Source organism: Colobus angolensis, unplaced genomic scaffold, assembly GCF_000951035.1.
Source record: "Colobus angolensis palliatus isolate OR3802 unplaced genomic scaffold, Cang.pa_1.0 Scaffold272, whole genome shotgun sequence".
Lineage (NCBI taxonomy): Eukaryota > Metazoa > Chordata > Mammalia > Primates > Cercopithecidae > Colobus > Colobus angolensis.
The window spans coordinates 1,542,854-1,555,116 of record NW_012115955.1 but is presented as its reverse complement, the minus strand read 5'-3'; the positions used below and the strand labels follow the sequence as shown (position 1 = coordinate 1,555,116).

Below are 12,263 nucleotides of genomic sequence, written 5' to 3'. Positions count from 1 at the left end.
AAGATGGTAAAGGAGGGAAGGGCGTGTGTGTGTTTATTATGCTAAGGCCTAATGGAAAGTTCTTGCATTCTTATTTTCTCAGAAAAATAATCACTTTGCAGACATTAATTAGCTTTAGAAAAATATTGTCCCAAATCCTTTCATACAAAACACTGCCCTCTTTAAATCTCCTGTCATAATTTCTGAGACAGAGAACCATGTGATGAAAATGGTACCCACCCCACGAGCACTCACTGATCATGGAGGTATTCAGGGACTAGATAAAGAAATTGACATGTTTTCATTAAGGTCATTCATTTCTGTGTTTCAAGAATCCGGTATTCATGGGTCAATTACAAAGCATTAGATGTCACCCTAACCTTTATATAATGGTGTCAGATAGACACAAACATTTAAAATACTCATACCAGTAAAGAATAATGATACTAAAAGATCTGCGAAATATATTTTATTGCATAGTAAAGAATAGCCCACTAGTTGTTCATTAGTTTTATAATGGGTTTGCTACTGCTTGTTCAGTAAAAGAAATTATATGAAAATCGAATGGTCCATAATGGGACTTGTGGACTAAGTTGCTCACCTCTGTAATCAAGAATAATGCTGAAGCAAACCCAGGGGGGCAGTACTTCTTGGGAAAGAAGTTAGCAGTGGTGCAAAATGATGACACCCATTAAGGCATACCTGTTTCCTTTGTTTCTGCCACAGTAAACCTCTAGGCTGCTTGAAGTTTGGATCCCCCATATCTACTCACTGGTTATTTTTCACAGAATCACAGGACTTATTTGATCTAATCCTTTTGTCTTTCTGATAAAGAACTAATAGGTTCAAGACAGCATCACAGTTAATGGCAGGAAGGAGAAGGACACATACTTCACAGCAATCTGAGATCGCTTGTGTATTTATTTTTGATTGTGCTTAGTTGGTGATGGTGCCGAACATTTTAGCTTTTAAATTACCATCAATTGAGTAATGATCTATAGCTGTGCTGGACAATACAGTAGCCATCAGCTGCATGGGCTACTGAGCACTGGAAGCACGGCTAATCCAAATCGAGATGTCTTGTAAGTACTCAGCAGGCATTTAAAAAGGTAAAATATCTTATTAGTATTTTGTATGGATTATACCCAAACGGTCATTTTTATATGCTGGCTTAAATATATTATTAAAGTTAATTTCAGCTGTTTCTCTTTACTTTTCCATTATGACCATTAGGACATTTTAAACTGTGCACGTGACTCACCCATTTCAATTCTATTGTACAGTACTGATTTATAAGAAAACACTTCACTGCATTTAGGAGACAGCTATAAGGAATCTCTTTCCTAAATTTGCCAGTGGTTGAGAGCAAAGAAGGAGAGAATGAGGGGGCATTTGTTTTTAGTACTTCAAAGAGTCCTTCCCCATCAGTGAGGAGAGACTTGTGAGCCATGCCATATAATGAACACTAAAGATTTATTTGACACCAGTTAAATAATTTTAAGTTCATGTTTAAATATGTATGCATGAAGTAGTAAATTTAACTCTTAAAAAGCCATCAGCAATTTTGACAACATAACAACCATCAGATTCCCTTTCGGTTGAGCAGCTGTTTTCCTGGAAAAATCAAAACCAAAATCAATTAGTGTCCTACAAATCAGTTCTGCTCTTAAAGAGACATCTGTCCACTGTTAATACTCATACCAGGTAGATAGAATGATGAAAAATAGAGCCAATCCACCCTATGAGTGAGAATTGGGGATGGTTGTTATCTGAAATAAAAGTTACAGATCGACACCAAGCACTTTTCTTACTTAAAACACCTGGCAGGCAACCACTCCACCCCAGACAACCGAATGGTCCTCTCACAACGAAATCCTCTGGTGGAAAAATGTAAGGCATTTGTCATAGGGAAATGATGATTTCGCTTAAATCAATAGGTTAATTTTGAACATATCAACTCTGGTCTCCAAATTAGAAGAAGAATGAATGATACTTTTTATTATCACAGATACACTCTCTTTTTGACAAAAGCACCCTAGTTGTTTCTTAAAAGGTTTGAATTTTTCAGTAAGATATGCAGTATTTACCACTGAAATAATACATTTCCAATACAGCAAAAGTTGTGTGTGGTGTATAGGATACGAACAACATACAATAAATAATCTCTTAAAAAAAAAAAAAAGGTCTCCTCCACTCTTCTCATGAGGAAACTGCTTTGCTGTGAACGCTGGGTTGTTAGACACAAGCTGAAAAGTGACTTCCACAACTTGGCATTCAATCTGTATATTTTCTGAGTCGCCTCTTAGGAACAACTCTATTGAAGCTGTAGCAAAGAAAGATTCTGGAGGTTTCTACAATAACCATGAACATATACTTCCCATCTGCAGAGATCACTTAAGTGTGAGCAGCAGTTCTGTGCCTTGGTGTAGAGAGCAATTCCCCCTCCTTTCCCCTTCCTTTCCCTGTGCTTGCCCCGGACTATTACCAAATTAAACGCCATCTGTTAAATGGGATGAATGTTTCCTTGCCACTGTATCTTTTATTTCTATAAAATGAACTATGTGTCTTCCTGTCCCCGGCCCACAAAGCCTCCTGCATTTCCAGAGACAGATAAAGTTGTGGACAATTTGCAATTTCAGGCAACAACCAAGAAGAAAAAAAGTATGATTCCCCTACAAATTTGTTAAATTTATTCTAATTTTATCCTCCCCTTTTCTCTCCCTCCCACTCCACCTCCTCAAATCCAAATGCCACTGGAAATGGAGCGCATTGTGACTGATTTGGAATGTAAAATGCTCCAGACTTTTAGCGTTACCTAGAAAATCTTCCTTAAAAATAATATTTTTGAAAATGTTTAGTTTGAAGCAGGAAAGTTCTGACATGCTAGACTAGCTTCTCACATCCTAAGCGATCTATTTAAAAGATAACAAGGGCAAATACGTAAAATAAATTCCTAGGGAAGGCAAGCTGTGTCTCTGCACAGCAGAAAGAAACTGAATTCCACCACAATGTTGTATTCCAACATTCAATAGATGTAACAGATGATTCACAGAGCTTCTAGTTTAAAAGTCTCCCAAACCCACATAGAATGTGAATTGGAGTTTTAAAGAGGAAAAACAGCATTTTTCAAGAGAGGACGAAAGAGGCAGGTTCCCACACCGCCAGAAGTCAGCACTGCTTTGCAGGCGAGCCTGGGAGCTGTCAGCAGTCATTGTCATCTGATGGGAAACCAGTCTTACAACTAAGGACTGGATGCAGCCCCTTGCCCATCTTCTGCTCTCACAACAAGGAAGCGGAAAGAAACCCATGTAGATATCATGAAACACATTCTTTAAGAAGACAGACAAAAGATTTAGACAGGTCTCAGCCAAGCGCCTGAAGTGAAGCAGTCGAGGATGACAGCATGCCGACCCAAACGGCAGTCTCTACCGTGCTTGGCATTTTTCTCACTTTAGACCACATCTTCTTACTCTTTTCCTCAATCCATTAAACTTCCACATTAACAGAAACACCTGCACCGCAGAATTTTCTAAAACGGTAAATCCTGTTTTGGAAGGAATCCCTAATAATATGTAAGATACAGATTTTTTTTAAAAGAACATGTTTTAGACAAGGGTCGCATGATGCTCACCCTCCCTGACAAGGAGACAGAAATGCAGGTTTCTTCCCCTCTTACCAACTCCAGTACACGCTGACTCGCCCTCCCAGAGAGTGGTAATCCCTTTCCAGGGGCTGGCAAACAATCATGCCAAAGCCACCCGTGCCCCAATGCGGACACAGCGAAGCCACGGCAGAAGGGGGAAATCGGTTACCTGGGGGAGAACACAACTCCGCTCAGAGCTTCTTCAGAGCTCCGCTCGCGCAGGACAGGGCAGCGCAGGGTGTGTGGATGCGGCTCCTCCCGGAGGCAGGCGCAGCGCGCTCCCTCCCGCCGCCGTGACGATGCTGTCAGCTGCTCGCCCGCCGTGCGCCCTGCACCGCCCGCCGGCCGTGCGCCCTGCGCCCAGCGCTCTCGCGCTCCACCCGCCCGCAGCCCCTGCACCTGCGCTGGCCTGAGCCGCGCCGGCCTGGCACTGCCACCGCCGCTGCACGCTCCTCCTACTCTCTTCAATCTCTGCCTTCTCAGATGTGCCAACTGCTGCAAAGGCTGCTGCTCCTGCTTAAATGGCGCCTGCTCGCCTCCAAAGAGCTTTTAGGTGCCACCTACTGCATGCTCCTGGAATAGATAGCGAGGACTGGAATTTTCTGATAATTTAATGAATTAAAATAATTCCATTGAAAGGGAACCAGATTCTTTTGTTCGCATTGCCAACTGTAATTACTACTAACCATATAGACTTTTTTTCCATTTCCAGATTTTAACTTTTAAAAACCAACTCATTTAAAGGCAGACGAAATGCCTTGACCCATACCATAGCCAACCACACAGCATAGATTAATATATTCTAATTTAATAGGATCCTATGACAATACCGCTATTGACAAGCTTGGATTAGAATTGCCTTTTCACTGAGGGGTTTCATATTAGCATTTCAAGGAAATAACCACGTTTATTTCCTGACATTGATAAACAACTTTGTCAAAGACGCATTGATTAAAAACAGGTGAATCAGCAAGAAAAAAGATTAATGGCTAACAATTCTGTGCAGGCATTTTTAAAAGTGCTTTAGTGTAACATTGATCCATGTTAAATTTAAACTACAGACTGAAGGAAGATTTCTTCTCTTGGTTATATTACTCATTCTTTTGTAACACCAAATATGCTAAAAGACTTGAGCAAAATTAATATTCTGTAGTTCTTTACATTTGATTGGTGTTGTAGAATCCTATTTATCGGTTTTAATCCCGTCTTCACTTTCTAAATAATTAAAACATGTTAACCTTTGAAGTTCATTTCCAAAGTAAAATTCTGCCCTGCTATTCACAGGAAATATGTGTTTTAAAAATCATACTTAAAAACTACGCATTTTACAACTTGTAGTCGAGAAAACTTATTTTATTCCCCAGTTCATCCTAATTATGGCCTTGATCCTATGGCCATTGGAATATACAAATAAAATATATACTGTTTTTACTAAAGTCATTTAAGGCTACTGTCAATAAACCTGCCCCTACACTAATGATGTCTGAAAGCAGAGTGGTCACCCTGTCCTCTACAGTGTCCTCTTCATTATAAATGAATGTATCCCACTCAGAAACCTGTCCCAGAGGAGGCTCCAAATACGATGTCAGTGAATTCTGGGCACCGTCTGGTGCAGTTTCTGGGTCCTGAGACAACCATCCAGCTTTACAAGTCAGGATGTTGTTTTCCGTGACAACCAAAATGTAGGTTATCAGGTTAAATGACAAAATGGAATTTAAGAACTCAACAAAGGAGGGTAAAAAGATTAAAGAAGTGAAAATGCTGAAGGCAAAAATCCAGTGCTAGCGTGGAATCAGGGAGAGCAAATCAGGAGCTAATAAAGAGAGCCAGTTCTATGCTGAATATCCCACAATACAGAAGAATCCTGCCTTTTGCCACATGCCATCGTTATTTTTTCTGAGAATGTGAAGCAGAGGCCCAGAGGCCTCATTTAAACAAGGAGCAACTCACTTAAAACAATGTCTCTGACCTCTTTGGCACTCCCTACAATCCCTAACCTTTCATCAGCCAGAAGGAGCAGATTGCTCCCAAATTCCTCCTTTTACTTCCCCTTAACTTACATCCTTCTAAGAGCCTGTCCCATTTGCTTCTAGGCTAGGGGTTCCTGACATCTGCCTGCACATTAGAATCAGCAGGGGAGCTATAAATACATTTTAAAATAAGGTCCAATTTCCAACCCAACTCGTGCCACAACTGGCACAGGACCTCTGTGGATGGGACCCAAACGTCCATATATTTCAACGTGTTTATGTGAAGTTGCTATTCGTGTCCTCCAAAAATTCATATGATGACATTCTAGTTACCAATGTGAGGAGGTGGGACCTCTGAGCAGAGCTCTCATGAGTGGGATTAGTGCCATTACAAAAGAGGGCCCAGAGAGCTAAGGCATCATCTATGAACCAGGAAGCAGACCCCCATCAGACACCAAATCTCCCTTGATCTTGGGCTTTCCAGCCTCCAGAACTGTAAGCTATAATTTTGGTTGTTTATAGGCTACCCAGTCTACGGGTTTTTTTTTAATAACAGCCAAGAGTAAAACAGAAGTCAAAGTCAAGAACCATTAATCTAGTATAAACCTTTGTTACTCAACGTGAATTCACAGATCTGCGGCATCCACATTACCTAGCAACTTATTAAGAATACAGACTTTTAATCCACACTCTAGAACTTCAGTCTCAGAATCTGACTTTAATAAAATATCCAGGAGATTCCCAAGTTTGGTAGAAGTGGAGAAGCTCCAAGCCAGAGTATCTCAAATACTGCGATATATCAGAATCACCTTGGAGGAGGGGGCTTGTTAAAACACTTCCAGCTGGGCCACGCCCTGGTTTTCTGATTCTGTAGGTCCAGAGTGGGGTCCCTGGTAATGCTGATGCTGCTTAGAGCAGGAATCCAGATGAGCTATGCCACTCAGGTCATGCAGAGACCAGTAGCAAATGGTGGTGGGCTGTTCAATGCTCAGGTGGAAGAAACATAACAGTCCCCCATTTTCAAAAGTAACTCAAACCAGTGTCACTCCTTTTGGGGAAGCCCCATCCTTCTCCACAGTCTCACAGGTGCACTTTCCCCAGGGTCTTTGGGTGGCTGTAAAAAGAGCCTCTTCAGCTGAGTTCCTGCTTTGATCTCACAGCTTAGGACTCTGCAAGCTTACACTTGGCCCTTGTGCAAATGAGAAGACGGCCCCTCTCTGTGTGGACACAACCCTTCCCTCTGCCCAGACAGTGAGTGGCTTGAGGGGCAGAAGACCCTTTGTGCAAAGAACTTTCTGGACAGATGCAGACACTCTGGGTACCCAGCTGGGTGAAGGATGCACCTGCTGAGCCCCAGGCCACTCTCACCCTCTGCTGGTCACCTTGTACATTATACAAACTGCACATCCCTCAAGGTACACATCAGTTCTGCTCCCCTACCAGGCCAGCATGGTCTGTGTGATGGCTCGTAGCTCCATTTATGACCTTGGTCCACAGAGTGCCAGACACTGCCAACAAAGAGGAAGAGCCAAATTTTGAGACTGGGGACACAAACTAAGGGAGAAGGCAGTAAATGCACTGATCAGGTGCTGAGCAAGCAAGCAAGCATGCAGTGAATGAAAACACATGCCTTTGGACTGTGTTCTCCATGGGTCTCTTTGTCTTACTTTCATCCTGTTCTCTCTAAGACAGTGGTTCTGGGGACCAGCAGTATCAGCAACCCTAGGAAGTTGTTATAAATACACATGTCAGCTCCACCCTGGACATATTGATTCAGAAACTCTGAAGGTGGAGCCCTGCTATCTGCTTTTTAGCAAACATTCCAGGTGATTCTGGTGCACAGCAGAGTTTGAAACTCATCGCACTACAATTTGTTTTTGTTTTTTTTTAATTATACATTTAGCAAATGCCCTGTCAACATATCTCCCCTAAAATTCTCGAAAAGTTACCTTGCTGGTAGAATGTGCTCCGGGGAACAACACACCCCATCCTCTGTGATGTTTCGCTGATGAAGACTCAGCAGATTTTCCTGACATCACAACATTGGTTTCTTCCCAGCTGTCCCTTCTAAAGTTCTACCATACAAGAGTGAGGCACAGGCCTCTGCTGCCCAGAGGACACTCCATTTCCCAGCAGTCTTGTCACCAGCCAGGATGCCCACCTCCAGGACTGGCCCGGGTCTCTCTGCACCTCAAGCCCCAGTCACCATGCCCTCCTCAACAGGGTCACTCCATCCTAATCTCTGGAGGAGCCAAATCCTGGAAACTAAGGTCACAGCTCTGAAGTGCAAAACACTCTGCAGATCTCGGAGAAAGGAAGCACATAAAGGCTTCCCCCCAGAATGGAAGAAGAAAATAAAATTTTCCTTTCATTCTTGTCCATGAGTTGACTGGTCCAAACATAAGAGCTCTGAAGTTGGGGTGGCCCTTCAAAGACAGCCCATATTGAGGCAAGAAAGCCACCCTGGATCAGTCATTGTCTGTGTGCCATCTCTCCTCACTCCTCAGGAATATAATTTTGGGCAAGTTGGCTGTCTTTGGCAGAAGGTAATGTCAAGGAAGGGAGTCAGCTGAGAGCCTTCAGCAGTGATACTCCAAAATTATAGATGTGTGATATTTAAAAACTAGTTTTAGCTCAATGAGTTTCAAACCCTTCTGTGCATCAGAATCACCTGGATTGTTTGCTAAAAAGCAGATTGCTGAGCTGCACCTTCAGAGTTTCTAAATCAGTAGGTCCAGAGTGGAACTAAAACGTGTATTTCTATTGTATTGCCACTGGTGCAATAAGAGCTTCAGTCCTGCGTGATGGATAAGGTTGTGCCCAATGGCTTCCCCCACAGTCCCCAAGGGTGACTTTTAGAGGATGGTGCCATTTTGTTGCAAATAAAGAATCTCAGAGGTAGGTCTTCTTTGCAGCAGATAAAGCTATAGTGTTATTCCATTGGCTTCAATCGTGATTCTCTATTTTTAATCATCCCTTCAGGCTGTACCACCCAACTGTACTAGATGCTCTTAAAGTTTAACAAGGTTTCACCATTCTTCTTCCTTCCTTCCTTTGATACCATGTGTGCCCCATTAATCTTTTCAGCTTACCCGAGCTACACAGATGCTAAAGCTGACATCTGTTCTCCGTAATCTCAGAGAGTTTCTCATCCCTGCCTTATGTGAGGTTGACCTAGTTTTCTCGGTCTACTCAAAATATTAGTGAACATGAACAGATGATTATATGCATAAAATGTAACTCTGCACACTAACATTGCTCTGTGCATTCCTGGATCCAGCCCATCACACTCCTCTCCTTCCCTCCTCCCCAAACCTTCCACTACACCCTCTGGAATGCTTGTGTCCTATTCATCAGATTCCCTGAAAATTTAAATTTCTTTGTGGAAGGACTGTTCTCCAGGTCCCTGCTTCTGGTCACATCTCAAGCAGAAGTTCTCCTTCCTCTGGTCACAGGTCTTTTCTGGGCCATATCTTCTACTCCCAGCTGCAAAATCTTGCCTCTTTTTGGATGATGTCATTCTCTTTTCTTCATCCTGTCATCATCTGCCATCCTTTTGGCCTGGTGGTCTTCCTCTCTACCTGGCTGCCTGAAGGATTCGCCACACCTCTGGCCTCTATTGTCAGGGTTCTCCTTTTCCCCATTGACATTTCCTGCCTGCCTGAAGGATTCGCCACACCTCTGGCCTCTATTGTCAGGGTTCTCCTTTTCCCCATTGACATTTCCTGCACCACACTCCAGCTGTCCCTCAAATAGTCATATCCTGTTCCCTGGCATCACAATAGAATATGGGTTTCAAGCATCCTAATTCCAGGCCAGTCACATAGCTATGCCTCTTCAGCAGGCCTGTGTCTCCCCTATGCTCAGGATCTCTTCTTTCTAAGTATCTGTCTCTTCCACACCCTCACTTCTCCCTGTCTGTTAGATCTTCTCCATTTGTATAAGTGGTAGGCAAAAACATTTTCTGTCCCTCTCACTCATTTGTCCCCTCTGAAAAATCAAAAAGATTGAAGGAATTACCAGGTAAGTATCAGCTTCCTAAGTGGTCTCCCCGACCTATGTGATCTCCAGTCTGTTCCTGCAGCAGCCAGGATGAGCAGAGCAGGATATTCTAGAGCTTTGAGAATCAAGCCCAAACCTTCATCTGGCCTATAAAGCTCTCACGATCCAGCTGCTTGCTACATCTCCAGTTTTATCTCAGGTCATCTTCCCTACTCACAGGTGCCAATGGGCCTGGCTTTCTTTCAATTCTCAAAATTCACCCTGCCCCTCCTCCCACTGGGGCGGCTGCACATACCATTACTTGGCTCTGTGTGCTTTTATGGCCATGGCTGTTTCACTGGATTCTTTGCCTCCCATGTACCCCTAAAAATCTTATCCACAGAGAGGCATTCTTTGATCACCTTGTTTAAAGTCTCATCACCTTCTGCTTTGGATTGAATTGTGTCCTCCAAAAAAAGATATGTACAATACTAACCCCTGGTAACTCAAAATGTGACGTTATTTGGAAATGGGGCTGTTACAGATAGAATAGGTTAAGAAGAGGTTATTCTGGAGTAGGATGGGCCCCTACAGGGAACACCCCTTGTAGAACACACGACTGGCGTCCTTGTAAGAAGAGAGAAAGAGACACAGAGAGAGAAAAACATCATGTGACAATGGAAGTAAAGGCTGGAGCGACGCATCTACAAGCCAAAGCATGCCAAAGATTGCCAGCAAACACCAGGAGCTGGGAGAAGTGAGGAAGGATTGTTCCCCAAGGTTTTAAAAGGAACAAGGTTGAAACCTTGGTTTTGGACGTCAACCTTCTAGAACTGTGAGACAATACCTCTATCTTTTTTAAACTATCCAGTTTTGATACTTTGTTACAGATGCCCTAGCAAACTAATATACTTCCTGATATGACTAAATATTTGTAAACCCCCCCCCAATTCATATATTTGAAGCCTAAATGCCCAATGTGATAGTATTTAGAGACAGGGACTTTGGAAGGGAATTAGATAATGATGGGGGAGCCTCATATGAGGAGAGACACCAGCACACTCTCTCTCCATGATGTGGGGGCACAGCAGGAAGGTGGCTATGTGCATACCTAGAAGAGAGCCCTCCCCAGACACCAGATTTCGTGGCACATTGATCTTGGAGTTTCATGCTTCCGGAAGTGTGAGAATTAAATTTCTATTGTTTAATCCATGGTCTGTAGTATTCTGTTATAGCAGCCTGGACTGCCCAGGACACTTTCCATCATCCAGCCCCCAGTTTCTGCTTCCTTTTATGGTCTAGATTATGATATCTTTATTCTTGTATGTCAGTAATTTATATGCTTATTTTTGTCTTCCCCTTTATTCTACAAACTCTATGAAGTTAGACACCACGAGTCTTTCTCGTCATTTCTTCAGCATGTCAGGTTGGAAAAAAAAATTGAGGGAGGATGTACACAATTGCTACCTCCCTCACTACCTAGATTCTAAAACAATAAAGAACATACCTAAGAATATACAGGAATCAAAATATTTGAGCAAGATGGCAAACTAGGAACTCCAGGTTCTTATTCCCTGTAGAAATATCAAGCAATAACAGACTGAGTGAATAGCTCAGTGAAAGTTCTAGAAGCCAACCAAGGATCTGTAGCAACCAAGTGAATGCCCAATCAAGAAAAAAACAAACTTTAAATGGTAGAAAATGGTCCTGTGTTTGTGTTCACCTTGCCCCATTCCCTCCCTAGCAGAGTGCCAAAAGAAGCCACTTAATTCCTGGTATCTTTCTTGGGAAAAAAGTAAAAGAATAGGACTTGTTTGCAGTGTTGTAGCTTGTCTGGGGACCACCCAAGGAATGGGTTTCTGTCTTTCCTGACTCAGCAATCACACAAGAATGATGGCAGTTTAGATAGTAGGTCAGGGGATATTGAAAGCAGTGGTGGGTGTTGGAATGCCTGAAAACTGCAGGGGAACTTCAGACCCATAGATATCTGGAAGGAAGATATTATAGGCAGAGGACCACAATAGAACATCTAAGGCCAGGGAAGAAGAAGGGGTGAAACCCCTAGGAAAATTAAGACATGTAAAATTAGTCATGTATATAAGGGTGCAGGGAAAATGGCACATACACAGTCCTAGGGAATATGCATCCCCAGAAGAGTCACAGAAGACCTTAAACCTCCATGCCAAGCTGATTAATAAGGATCTATCCTGCACAGAGGCAGTCTGCAAAGTCTGCAGTGTGGCTATTTTTATTCAAATGCCCAATTTTCAACAAAAGTTCACAAAGGATACAATAAAACAGGAAAATATGGCCCATTCACAGGAACAAAATAAATCTGTAAAAACAGATTCTAAAGAAACACTGGCTTCGAACTTACTAGACAAAAACTTACTAGACAAAGACTGTTCTATACATACTCAAAGAGCCAAAGAAAACATGGACAAAGAACTAAAGGAAATCAGAAAAAAATGATATATGAACAAAATTAGAATATCAGTAAAGAGATTATTTAAAAAAACTAAATCAAAACTTGGGAGCTAAAAAGTACAATTACTGAATTAAAAAATTCACCAGAAGGCTTCAACAGCAGATTTTTAGCAAGTGGAAAAAAGATTCAGCAAACTTGAAGACAGATCATTTTAAGATATCAAGTCTCAAGAACAAAAAGAAAAAAAAATGAAGAAAAGTGA

At 42.3% G+C, this 12,263-nt stretch overlaps 1 protein-coding gene across 3 annotated transcripts in view; it reads right to left on the bottom strand.

The window, feature by feature from the left end:
• The window catches only part of DIRAS2 (DIRAS family, GTP-binding RAS-like 2), a 31,892-nt gene extending 27,730 nt beyond the window's left edge, over positions 1–4,162 (bottom strand). The window contains exon 1 of one of the 3 annotated variants that reach the window (XM_011948012.1): positions 4,022–4,162. The gene's annotated coding sequence lies outside the window, so the exon portion shown is untranslated. Of the gene's footprint in view, positions 1–3,655 lie in introns of all 3 variants that reach the window. The other 2 variants (XM_011948010.1, XM_011948011.1) reach the window with 2 other exon arrangements.
• Between the last annotated feature and the right edge of the window lie 8,101 nt (positions 4,163–12,263).